Here is a 13,898-nt window from a genome sequence, read left to right on the forward strand (position 1 = left end):
CACTCACTCTGTTCACACTTTTTATTGAGTTAGTCTACGCTTCCTTTCCCTTCTTCGTCTTGCGCCCAATCTGTTGTCACAATAATCAGTGAATCATTAATTTAACGTGCCCAAGAACAACCCTGACGTATCAGTGCTGGCACACGCATAGAATAAAAAACAATAAAGACAGCAGGAGAATACAAGTAAAAAAGCAAATAATAAATAGAAAAGTTTTGAAAAGAGGAGTGTGCACACAAAAAAGCGCAAGGTAAATACAAAAGAGAAAGGAGGAGAATGGCAGTTGAACAATGTGCGAAAATATGAACCTACACGCAAAGCTCTCAAAAGAACAACGACAACGAGTTAAGAAAATCAGATATCGCAGTTTTGTAAACAGCTTCCGTTAAAGCATCTAGAGCGGACAAATCTGGTATAAGTTACAATTTACGTGGATTTGTTACTATGTTTAAACAAGTTGCGCAAAAGGCCTGTTCGCAAATTATTAATATATTTTACAGTGCCGTATAATAAATCAACTGTCTTCACTCTAGCTCTGTCATTTATTGCAGTTCACGAAATGTTTAGATTGTTTTTCATTGCTGAGTTAGAGAGTTGTAAATGCGATAGTTTTCTTTTCTGAATATATGCAATTATAGTAATTTTTACACAAAACACTTCCTGCCAAATGATTATTTTGGTTCCAATAGTCAATAGATTATAACTTTTTTTATGTAGATACACCTCTGGTCAAATTTGGTGGAGTGCTTGCCGAGAAAAACGTTTGCTACGTTCCCAATTATTTCGACAGGAGTTCTTGAGCTAAGGTTCAAGTGCAAACAGACTGGGATACGTAGCGCAAAATATGACAGGGACAAGCAGGAACACAGGACGTATTCCAGTCTGTATGTATCCCACCAACACGCCAAAACTTCTTCCCTGCTAAAGTTCAAGTGCAAGCTTTTAAAAACAGGCCGTTCACATGAAGAGAATAAAAATTGCTTTGCGCATCAAGCTCCTTAACCTCGGCTAATGTGTATTCACTAAATATGCACTCTAACAGGCTCTCTAGCAATGATACCACCAAACTCCAGTCGATGAAAACGCAAAGTGCACAACCACTTCGAGCAGGGACTTCTCGCCATGTTTGAATACCTCCCGAGAGCTAAGGGCAATAAGACGGCAAAGGAACTTCCGAACAGCCTGCGCCTGCGCAGATGGTGTGCTGAGATTGGTGGTTGGCATTTGACAATGCCATGCCGTGGGTTTCCGCCGTCTCCGTTTGTCTGCGCAAGTTTGGAGCTTCCACTACAACGTGCAGCATGTGATAACAGTGACATACAATCTTACGTCCTTTAATTGCTTAAGTTTGAGTTATTAGTTCAAAAAGTATATTCTTCAAAATAATACTTTAGCCGCGGTTTGTTTGTTCCACCTTTATTACTTGCAGGGAGAGATAGTTATGAAGGCGGGCTGTTTAGTCCCCAGTGAAACTTTGAAGGTTTTGCAGCATAGCATTTACTTGGATAGGCGCCTGTGCTTGCTTCCAAATTGCAACGATAATACAATGCAACGGTATTTTCCCGGGAATCTCAAAAATTATCATAGCTCCCGAAAATTGTATTATTCAATGTAAGCTCCAAACTGTATGAAAGTGGGCGTGCTCAGTAACAAACTCAATAGCAAAGATCCGAGTGGCGTCGAATGATACTGCTCCGCATAACACGTCATGCGGAGCAGCATCACTAGACGCCACACGAACCGAAACCAACGCACTCTTATTTAGCAACATTGAAATAGCTTGTCAGTTTGCGCTGAACGTCCTCATTTTCAATATGCGTGAGTAAGTTATTCTGGAAGTTTAAGAAAAGGCAGCCGCCGTTTCCTCACTGAACTGAGGAACGGCGCACCGCCAGTCGGGATGGACGCACTGCCGCAGCCGCATTTTACCGCCGCTGGCGCGCCACATGCGTTTTCCATCCAGTGTCGCTGGGGCTCAACACGTTGTTCGTGGGTCGCTGAAAGATTGCTAACACGTGCCACAAAAAACTCCGACGTCACTTGGCTAAAAACCATGCCGAACGCCAACCACGCAGGCCATCCGAGTGGCGCAGAGGCGTTGCTGAACTAATTTAATTCCTCAGAGCAGCATTCGTCAGGAGAATTGTAAAGTACAATCTAACCACACTCTACAGACAGGATATCGTCGGATAGTAATTTGAGTAAACGCGAAAACAATTCGGTTACGCGGAAACCCCAAAACAAACCCCCTTTTCAGCAATTATACCAGTCAGGGCAGCCATGGACTCCAAGATTTCCGCGCGCCACTCTTGGAGGCCGGCCATAGAGTGGCACGCCCGTTTTCTTGCAACACCTCCAGATGGCGCTCGCCTCCATCGCGTCGAGTGCCGTTCCAACCAGAAAGCTCGGCTTCGTGCATAGCGTTCGGCGCCCGCGTTTTCCAGTAAACATCACGGTTATATAAGCTGCAGTTGCCGGAAGCATGAGAAGCAATCAAAGATATTTGAATGCTATCGCGTTCCACTCTTAAAGGCGCAGCTTAAGCGCCCTCCCAATTTTTTTCACTGGAACATAAAGTTGTGAGTCGCAGAAATACCAGTACAATACCACTTATGCAGTCATATTACGCAATTTCAAAGGAAAACGTGGTCCCGATAACCGCATAAAAGTGCTTTGCTCCTATGATTTCGGCCGAGAAGAAAAAAAAAGAAATGTATTTACCGGAAATAACGTATTATGCAGAATAGTATCAATGATATTCCATTGTTTTGTTTCACGGGCGAAATAGTTTCACTTTAAGCGAGTGCACAGAGGCGTTGTTGCATGTAAAGGTCATTTTTGTAATACAAAGCTCAACTAAAGTTTTGCGAGAGCTTAGCACCGCCAACTCTCTAAGTAGGCTATATCATGCTAGAGTGTTGCATCTCGACCGCTGAGCACGCACGCATCACGAGAGACCTTGTTCACTCTCCTTCATCGAAGTGACGTTTCTGTATCCCGTATGTGCTGCGGTTTCGTACACACGTTGGCGCCTTCCGTGCATACAACACACCCTGAGTTTACAGTTAGGTACTTCCAATGTGAATCTAGACTGCCTATAATGCTAGAAAATAATACGTGACCGTTGATCGCATTGAACCTCTGTCCTTGATCACGTTCAATGCTCTAACGATTAGGTGACGATTTAGCGTCCTAGTGTAGACGAAAGGAAACGGAAAGTCGGGCATCGGTGTGATAACTACCTCTTACTCATCTAATACTTGAAGGATATGATTTTTCGTTTCGTTTCTTTTTCTTTCTTATATCTTTTCGGGGGGAGGGGCAGGAGATTTGTGAGGCAACGACCTTTACCCAATAGCGGGGCCATTCTATTATTAGCTAGAAAAGTGTTTCAGAACCCCTTTAATATATGTGAGAATGGGTTGGAATGGCGTACCTTTCACCCATGTTTCGTGTGATGCTTGATTGATCACAGCGCAATGTTTCTCTCTAGTAATCGTCGTACGAAACTCTATGCCACCAAGAACATGCATGTGCTTCCTCGGGAAAAAATCCCGCAGTAGCTCTTGTGGATTCTAAGGCACACGGTTAAAATACCTTCCATATACATATCTTGAAGAAACACAACTTCATGCACAATTCAATCTTTTACGCGCATGCAAACACACAGTCCATAAACGCGCTCATGCAAACAAGCAAACATACACACCACCATGTGTCCATCTTTGGCGCTACCATAAAGGCGATTTTAGGTGGGACCACGTGATAACGTGGTTGCTCCCAGCTTAAGAATCCCGCTCTTTGTTTTGTTTTATATCTTGAAAAGTTTCACATATATCTTCCGGAAACGGGCAAACAGCTCAGGTACGAAACTACTTTTCAAGTCTGTTTTTGCTTACAGATGGACTAAAAACGCGAAAACCCCATTCTTTGTTAATACAGTTGGAGGCTGAAAGCAATGTGGACAAAATTAGGAAACCACCTTCCTTAGCCTAACAAAAAAAGGGGGAGGGTGACCTTCATAGGCGTATCTACCGGGGGGGGGAGGGCAGATGGCCCTTGGCCGGCCGCACTAAGCAGAGTATGGTTCTTCGCGGTGCGAGCCTTGCAGTCCTGCATTTCGTAGGGTGGTCCAAAACAAGTTTCGTCTTCCGCTACTTACGTCATCTCTTGTTTGTCGAGGTCGTCTAACCTAACCATCTATGAAAACACCAAATCCGCTTTTTTATAATTTAACGGTTTGTAATCAGCGTTACCATTTAAGCTATTTTATCGCTATATTTAGCTACTTTCTGGTCTGTTTAGCGACAAACTTTTCTATTTAGCGACCGGTGACTTCTTTTGCCGACTTGAAGAAGACGCAGTTTTGTCTCAAAGGCGAAGCATCAATTGCAATAGCAAATTAGTAGACAGCATAATTTGTCGGCAGTATCATCATGTCAACATTCGCTTTTTAACTAAATTAATAAGCATGGTGTCAGTGCGCACAGCAAACATGAACACATCGCACTCGATGACTGCGGACGCTCACTGTCAAAACGCTGGTGTGAGGAAATGCGGCAGCAGCAGCGAGTGAAGCGACCTTCGCGCTGTCTATCACTTCAACGCAAAGCGGATGCCAGTGACACCCATCACGCACAAAGCTACGATCCGCCGACGTGCCTAGACTCCACCGCCAACGCGGATGGCCCTCAAGATACGGCCGCACGACCGCGCGCAGCCATCACATCCGCACTTGCAGCCGGAGAGAACGCCCCCTCCTTTCTCTCTCTCCCCTCCCCGGTGCCTCGCAACGTTGGGTGCCTCGTGCGCAAGCGAAGACAGCGCGCTTCCTCGCCGCATTCGTCCCTTTCGCGCGGGCGAGATTGAGAGGCAGTCGGGCTCCACCCGACGAGGAAGTCACCCAATCTCATTACAAATAAATGTTTTCTCTTTCTCTCTCTCTCTCTCTCGTCGGCTCCCCACGCACGCTTTCACTCGCACTTGCAGCGTAAGGCGCGGGGCGACGGTGTTGTCGCCCTTGGACTTTATACGGAACCTCACGGCGCCGCCGATGCCGACGGCTGAAATGCGCTAGGAGAGTCCATATAATGGCTATCACAATAATAAACAATTGGCGACAGTTTAGCGACTTAGAAGATACGAAAGTCGCTCGAAAGGTGGCCTTCTAGAACGTAACTCATTATTAAAAAGCTACACTTCGGCGGCCGAAAATCGCTGCATGACGCATAGGTTCCACGATCATGATGAAGAAACGATTGCCTTCACATCGCGCTTGCGCTTCACAGCACAGTGGTCAAAGTCCGCATACCATGTTCACAAATATGTTTTCTTATTCTCTACAAAGCGATTTGCGAGGGTAGAAAGGCTGCCGCGGTTGCGCTACTGCAGTACATTCGCAAGCGCAGCAACCTATTATCTCCCAACATCAACTGGAATAAATTTGATGCTCAGGTCGACTGTGTAGAAGAGCGTAGATCTCGGAGCGGTTTAGCTCGTTCATGCGAATCTTAACAAATACCTTCTGTTTCTCAGGGCTTTCCAAGCAATTACTACTTTGCGGCGACTTTCAGGTAGATCAAGGCCGGAAGCCTAGTACCTGGCCTGTATAATGCTCGGGAAATTGTCATCGCCGCGTTAACAGCATGCGGTGAAGAATTTGGTTCTCCTGTCACCAATGTCGAGAACCAGAAATATTTAGGGTCAATGTAGACCGAGCGCCTTTTCGTGCTATGAGATCTAGATTATTTGTGTTGTACGCCACTGGTAACATTAGGCGATGCGTTGGCCATGTTGAGGCTGTACTCGAATTCTTCGTGTAAGCTCGCAGCATCCGAAACATACTTCGCGAGTGCTTTTCTCTCTGACCGAACGAGGGCCTAGCTCAGTGCAATGTCAATGTTCTTGAAAGCGCGTAGTTACGACATCGCCCAACCATTCCCACAATGTTACACACGCATCTGCATTCCTATTCTGCATCAATATATTACGCAGAATCCCTCCCGCGCGAACATTCCGAAGGATTCAAGGTCATGTGCAGTATAAATGCACGAATTAAGCAGGGAGAATATATGCATAAAGGTACAGCCTCAACATGCTGAGCGAAACAAAGGAACTAAGTGATTAATTTTGTCATTTTTCGCTCGTTTCGTTCTGCCCTCACGATCACGTTTATACGAGAATATCTTAAAGAAAATTCTTCATTTGCGAGCCCATGTGGTTCTATCCGTCTCTCGTCTCTCTCGTGGCGCCAAAGGAATAGACCATAATGAAAATAAGAACCAACCAGCCCATTTAACCCACCTTGATGTTCTACAAACAAGAACGAACAAAGAGAGATAAACAGACACACACAAAAGCAATCGATCACACGCTATGGACTGGAGGAACGCACAAACAATAAAACAGGATAAAGTTTTTAAACTGCGTAAGCGCAGTCGGCTTGCATCAGCTAGAGCGCCAACAGAATTTGCAAAAACCCATCTTATTCAATGCAGACGAGGGGCGGCAGCAGCGCGTAATACAAAATGGTACTTACGTAACCACCCGTGGCACATAAGCATGAAAACGAAATTGAATCATCATGATCATATAATGAAATAGGCACAGTCGAGCAAGCTCCGCAAACGCTCTTTTCCAGCGTCGGCTTACGAACCTCCTTTACGAAGAAATGATGAAAAAAAATATTAAATAAACCAGTTTCGGTAATTCTAACCTGGCAGGGCAGATATGCGCTCAGCTTCGAACCAATTTCGAAAGCTAATTTCCCCTGCAGCTACACGCACTCCATTTACATATTTTTTTTTTATTCCCGCGTCTTCACATGCGTCGGCGCGCGGTAACGATATTCGGTGCGACGTAGGAACCGCGAGAACTAAAGAAAAAATCGCCTAAACTGTTTCTGTGTGTTATTAGGGAGATGGCGCAACAGACGGGACCACTGAGAAAGTGCGTAAGTGCGGGAGATATGACGGACGCACTAGAGGTATATAGCTTTTACTCAAGCACGCCTGGATGAGATTCTTGACTCATCCCCGCAGGAAATGGACGAATCAGAAAGTGTGTTCTGTGCGCGTAAAGAGAGGGGGAGGGGACCCGTAGCTCTATCACGGTGGTCCATTATACCTTTAGGGCGGGCAAAACTCTTCACTTTCTCTTTGGCTCTACCGAAAGTTGAAGGCCATGTTTTTGCTACACACTGAACTTGACATATAAAGAGGCTCGACCGCGGATGAGGATGCCGTGTGCAGATACGGCTTCGAGTCCTCTAAACTTCGTAAGGTACGCTAAAGGTAAACATTAGGTAGAACTTTATTAGCGAACCGTGCTTCTGCTATAGAAAAATGGTCAGTTTTACGAAGAAAGGAGGATTGGTTAGATTAGAAAAAAAAAATTACGCAAGATCGATGGAATGATTGCGACACTGCTCTGAAATTTCGGCGCCGGGCCGCCGTAACGTCACAGATTTTCGGGGGCGGCTGCTGAAGGCTGCTTAATTGTCTGTTGTTAATTCCTTCGTTGACCCGCCGTGGTTGCTCAGTGGCTATGGTGTTGGGCTGCTGAGCACGAGGTCGCGGGATCGAATCCCGGCCACGGCGGCCGCATTTCGATGGGGGCGAAATGCGAAAACACCCGTGTGCTTAGATTTAGGTGCACGTTAAAGAACCCCAGGTGGTCCAAATTTCCGGAGTCCTCCACTACGGCGTGCCTCATAATCAGAAAGTGGTTTTGGCACGTAAAACCCCAAATATTATTATTATTAATTCCTTCGTTTCCTTGGTAATTTTTGTTGCTGTTCTTGTTTTGCTTATTTTATTGCTAAATGTTTGTCGGTAGTGAGAACTAACGTTGCATTCTAAAGAGGAAAAACACAGAAGGCTCAACCTAGCGAGTTGCGAGGACATTTACGGCGTCAAAACAACCCACATAAGAGAAGACAAATTTGAGGTTAGTTTCATCACACTGACGTTTACCAAAGCCGATGTATTGGCGCGAAGTTCTGTAGAAAGAAGCTTAGCCCTCGTTTCTCTCCACGAGTATTCAACGTTTTCCGAAAAAATATCGTTAGTATAACATGTGTACTGTTAAGCAGAGTAGAATATAAAATTCATGTAGAGACCGCTTGGTAAAAAAAGGCTCATTTGCATTTCGTCTCGTAGTACGGGGGTTACTGCGCTATACGCACACGGACAACAGAGGTAGAAGTGGACAAAACGTCCACTTGTCGGAAGTCGCGTCCTGTCCACTTCTACTTCTTTTGTCCCTGTGTTTATAGCGCAGTGGCCCCCGTATTACATGATGAACCCTGTCTACTGCATTTTCATTTAATATATGCATGTGCATGATGCCGTTCACAACTGGATTTACAATCTACCAAGGCGCTCGCAATTAATTAGCAGCTCCTGCCGCCTATCTTGTGCGCAACGGCATTTAGTGTAATGAAACAAGAGAACTGTGTACATCACCTGATGTACGTATAGAATGCTGCGCTAGTTGAAGGAGGGAAATGTGATATTACAGCACCGCCCATGAATGTACTGAAGGGATGGAGACATCGGGAGTTTGTCCAAACGATGAATTGGCTTTGCGTAAAACGAAACGAGAGATTCGTAGAGGCTGCCTGAAAGCAATGAATTTTCATTTACTGGCAAGAAATTATTGAACAGAAATTTTGTACCCGTGGCGTTCCCTCGGGAACTGACTCCTCTGGGTAACAACCGCAGATCTCCTGCAGCGAAATCATTCACAAACCTCTTCATTTGCGTTTGCCTTAATCCCCCTGGACTCCAGTTGAGTGTAAGTATTTCTTATATGCAAACATAAAGTAACATTCAACAATTACGTATAACAAGTTATCGAATTGAATACGAGTCGAATAGCAAACGCTACTCAAGTCGTAATCGAGACTCCGAACGTTAGCACACCCCTACTTTCAAGGATTTTCATCGTCCCCCCTTTTTTTCATCCCCACAACAAGAGCATTCCGAAGCACGAATTAGTTCTGGGCGTGGCCACACCGTATACGATATTGAAAGCGGCGGGGAAGACTGTATTCTGGTCGAGCAAGCGAGAGTTGCTAATCTCATGGCTGAAGTGAACTAAAATAATGCCGGTATGCAAATGACGGCGAAAAAAAGCTGAATGATGTGCAAACAATGAAGCGAAAAGTAAGCCACGTTCATTAGCCTTTGAAAGAGCGTGAACGCCATTTTCCTTTTTTTTTTTTGCTGATTTGACTTTTCACGTAATGCCACAAACTAACTCCGACCCATTAACACTTTTGGGAGCTCGTTACTTATGATCTTTTTTTTTCGGTTGACTGTACTGTAAGCCAAACTACACTTGCCGCCAGGCACAATGGCGAACAAAGGGCCAATCGCCCTCCGAGTCTTGTCAGAAGGCCCCTTTGTTGATGCCGATGCAGCTAGCTATACACATGACACGTACTCCCCAGGGCTGACGGGCCACACAGCGAGATATTATTAGTAATTTACAACTGAGCAAAAAAAGATAACAAAACTTTGGCGAAGGGAAAACAAGAAGAAAGATAACTGACGTGCAATTATGACACAAACGAGAAAATGAGCAATGAAAATAATTACTGAACGTTTGGCAAACCGACTCAACGAAATCGCGGCACCGCCAGCAAAGTAGCCTGGGCATGAATTCAAAACCTTGAGAATTCGGCTCCTGCTCGCTTGCAGTGAACTTGTGAAGTGCAATGCGACTTTCCCTGTCAGGGCTCCGGTCAAACTATTGCTACATTCGTCGAAGGGAATTGTTCGGAGGAGCTTTTAAAGTGTTTTTCCATATGCGATCTGCAACGTTGTCTCTGTTCACCTCGCATCTGGTAAAGGTAGTGGTGCTCTGTGGTTCCAGCAGTAGCAAAAAAGAACACAAGCACTGCAGTGAAGTTTGTGTGTTTAAATAATATCTTAAGTACAACCACGGAAAAGCTTCAAGATAAAGAAAACGAAATCTTTGATTGACCCGTTAGAACTACTTATGTTTACACGTCTAAAGCACTACGTACCATTACATCATGCTTCGTTAATAAAAAGGTCATTAAAGACTTAAAAGAAAAAAATTAATGGGATGGATCAGACATGTTATCTTCCTAACTGGTTCGTCCGATGCGTTTTAGGGATCCACGAAATAGTAAGAAAAATTCAGAGAGTCAAAAAGCCATCCGCTTGCTTAGATAACCACCTTTGATGGTTCCTGCATATATTTTTTAGAATCATATACAATCCTTAATTCAAAAGAAGGAGTGATGTAAGCAAAAAGTTATGCAAGAATGTGTCCGCATCCCACGCTCAAGAGTTTTGCTGCGTTCATGAATTTTCACTGACTATGTATGCGTTGATTGCGCGCGGATGACACCTGTTTGGACACTTTTTATTGGTAAGGTGTTCCAGCATATCTGTCATACTATATAGGAGTGATTTCCAGCACTTACATTGCCCACTGCATGTGGCTCAATGCCTTCCCTGTCGGCACGAATTGAATTTGACCAAGAGCGGGTGTAGACTACAATTCCTAAATTTTTAATGTTATTGGTTTGCATGTCTCGCTTCTTTAGTAATGAAAAGTAAACCAGTGACCACAGTCCTCACTCTTTTTCGCTGCCTCACCTTCCATGCAAAAAACTTCCCCTTGTTGAGCTATCGATGACTATTCCGATTTATTACCGTTCCGAGTTGCTCAGTATCACCGCAGCCATAACGCAATTCGCAATGCACTTTGCCAGGGAGTTACAACTCCCGGTCCCAACGTGGGAGTAGCCCGCTCTATGGGACCTTGCGTCCCGTAGCTCGCAGGACCTTTCATTAAAGTTATTCAATCCAATCCAATCGCAATCTAATTGAAATATTTACCACATTACGTCGCTGCACGTGCTTCGTCTCAGCTGTGACCCAATCTTGCCGCACATTATTTTAGCCGTTATTTAAATTTTTTTTTAATTCCTCGTCAATTATTTATTTATTTTTATTATTGTTTCTTTTTTCGAAATGTTGAGATTTGATGCTACATTTCATTTCTCGGTGTGTCGCAAAGCACCCTCGTGAGTTCGCGCTCTGTGTTTGAGGAATCAATTTCAACAGATTCAACTCATTGGGCGCGCGCGGAATTTGCAAGGTCAAGAGGAAGACGAAGCCTTAGATAGGGAAGCAGGCCTACGTAAGTTGTCCTACTGTTTTCTTATGTATTTGCAACTGAAGCGCCGCGAATTTTCCGATTTCCTCACGAAATACTGTCCCAGGAAGGGACGAAGAACAAATTCGGCACAGGGAAAATAGTGGTGTCGTGGGCCTTTTCCGAAGCGTTAACGATCGATTCGGCCGTACTGCTGTCAGTACTTTTGTACAACTAATTTTACGCAGAGAAAATTATGCTCTTGTGGGCCTTCTCTGCAGCGTTGAAGATTCGGCCTTAATGCCTCCTCAATTCCTTAGTGCAACGAATTCGGTAGGGAGAATATTATATTCTCGTGAGCCGCTCCCACGGCCTTCACGATTCAGCTGTAATTTTCAACTCAATCCTTCGGAACACCTGTTTGTGTGCTTCACTTTTAATCCTTTTTTCAAAATAATCTCAGAAGCGATTATGCAAAATATTTAGTCCGCATATAAAGTAAAATGCATGCGGAATGGTACGGGAGTGGTTTTAGTGCATTGTTGTTTTCCATCAGCATCTGTGAAAATTGCCTACCAAGTTGGCCTGCGTTCTTGTGTCGTCATAGACGCTGACAAGCAGCCATGAAATGCCTTTCAAATACCGACAGTTAACAGAAAAATCCAGTCAGCATGTCAGCCTACCACACGTTGTTGCGTCTTCATGTCTCTGTTCATATCGATAAAAAACTGTTTCAACGAAAGTGATTAAATAATGAAAGTATATAGTTTTCAAAGGACATTTTACGAGACTTAAAACTGATTCAGTATTGCTCTACAGGGTGTCCCAACTATCGCAGACCAAGGTATAAAAGTATGCAAATGCCACGTATGGATAGAACCAATGTAATTTTTTCTGTTGCTTGGAGGTTCTCGGATTATTTTCTGCATTGCGCCTAATTATATAATTAGTATTTATTAAATAAAGAACTTTTCAGATATTATAATTTGATTCAAAATGGTCAGTGAGGAAATTGTCGAGTGACATGAAAAACTCCCGATGCAGCTTTCTGTTGCTCAATACGTGCTACCTAAAATTTTTTTTCCGAACGTCAAAAAAGCCCGCTAGTACACGCAAAGCGCCTCTTTACCGTTCTGAACAACACTTTCACGAGTACGTATTGTATGCTGTCTGTATATGCAACATTGTATGTACATTGTATGTACGTTGTATGTGCATGGTATGTTGCATTACAATTTTCACATTGACACTTGTCATCCAACTATAATAATTAAGAAGTTGATGGAATAATTCAGACTAATTACGTAATTAGGCGGAATGCAAAAAAAGATAATCTGAGTATCTCCAAGCGACGGCAAACAACATTACCTTGGTTCTGTCCAGCTGCATGGCATCTGCATATTTATAAATCTTGGTGCTATATAGTTGGGACAACTTCTACAGTGACCATTTAGAAACGTCGCCCAAGCAGATGACCAACAAAATTGGCCGCTCTCACGTTGTCCCGCAAGCTTGCATCCCTAGAGCTCACTGACTCCGACCAATGAAAGTTGTATACTTCCTTATTACAGGCTCAATTGCACAACGTTTGGACGACACACACAGAAAAGAAACACACGCCACAGAGCGCTAGTTGCAACTATCGTTTTATTCCCTTGTCAATGGAATAAATACTGGAAGATACTCGGGGGGGATGTTTCTCTTCTGTGCGTGTCGTCCAAATGTCGCGCAATCGAGCCTCTAATATGCTATACCAACACGCCCAGTCCTCAACCTTGGCATGTATACTTCCGCTGGCACAAAGCTGCTCCAAAGATTCCTCGGGCCTACACGAAATACGTCTTTGACAGGACAACGGAGACGCCACCAGTCGGTCGTAGTTGTGTAGGGCGACAGCAACAGCCAATAGTTCTTGTTTCGCGCGCGGGCACAAAAGTGCCACCAGCAGCCTTGTCGACATGACGGGCACTCATCGTACGCTTTCCCACTCAGTTTCGAGAACGAGGCACTGGCATCGAGACAGGCACCAAGTGAACGCTGACTAGAGACGCTTGCACCAAAGCGGGGAAGCAAACGAACCATGACCGGACAACCGTACGTGTTTTTTTCTTCTACTTCTCTTTAAATATTAGGGATGCGAAAACATTCGTAGCTTTCGAATAATGAGTTCGAACACTGACAAAGACCCGGCCTTCTAATCGGATAGTTACAATTCGTTCGTAAATGCGAATAGTGTTCGAATATTTTGAGCCGTTAACTGAGGGCCTTCAAAGGTAAAATTGAAGCAGTACGGCGTCAAATTGCAACCCGGCGGCTGTAGTAGACATAAAACTCGAGAAGATACTTTGTCGAGAACGCTATATTTCATTCATGGAGCCAGACATTTACGGCTAATCTTCCATCATTTGTACTACCTAAGAGTCAAGACGTTGCGAAAGGACTGGCTATTTGTTGATAATGCTTTATTTGTGCTTTCATATTCATAATTCACAATGTCGTGACAAGCTTGCAATAAACTAGGATGTGGACATCGTTTCATATTATTGGTGATAACGATTGTTCAATAACGGAAAAGCATGCGAAAGGGTATTCGATGTTTACATGGATTCGCTTATGGTGCCATTCAATTCCTATTCGATTCGGTCTCGTGTGCAACTATCCGCGCACCCTAACTAAATATTAGAGCAGTTGTAATAGAGCAGTTACGGCACACGTTGTGGTGGCCATTGTGGTGACCGCACCTCCATTGCGGTGGCCACTTC

The sequence above is a fragment of the Dermacentor variabilis genome, chromosome 11 (assembly GCF_050947875.1).
Source record: "Dermacentor variabilis isolate Ectoservices chromosome 11, ASM5094787v1, whole genome shotgun sequence".
NCBI lineage: Eukaryota > Metazoa > Arthropoda > Arachnida > Ixodida > Ixodidae > Dermacentor > Dermacentor variabilis.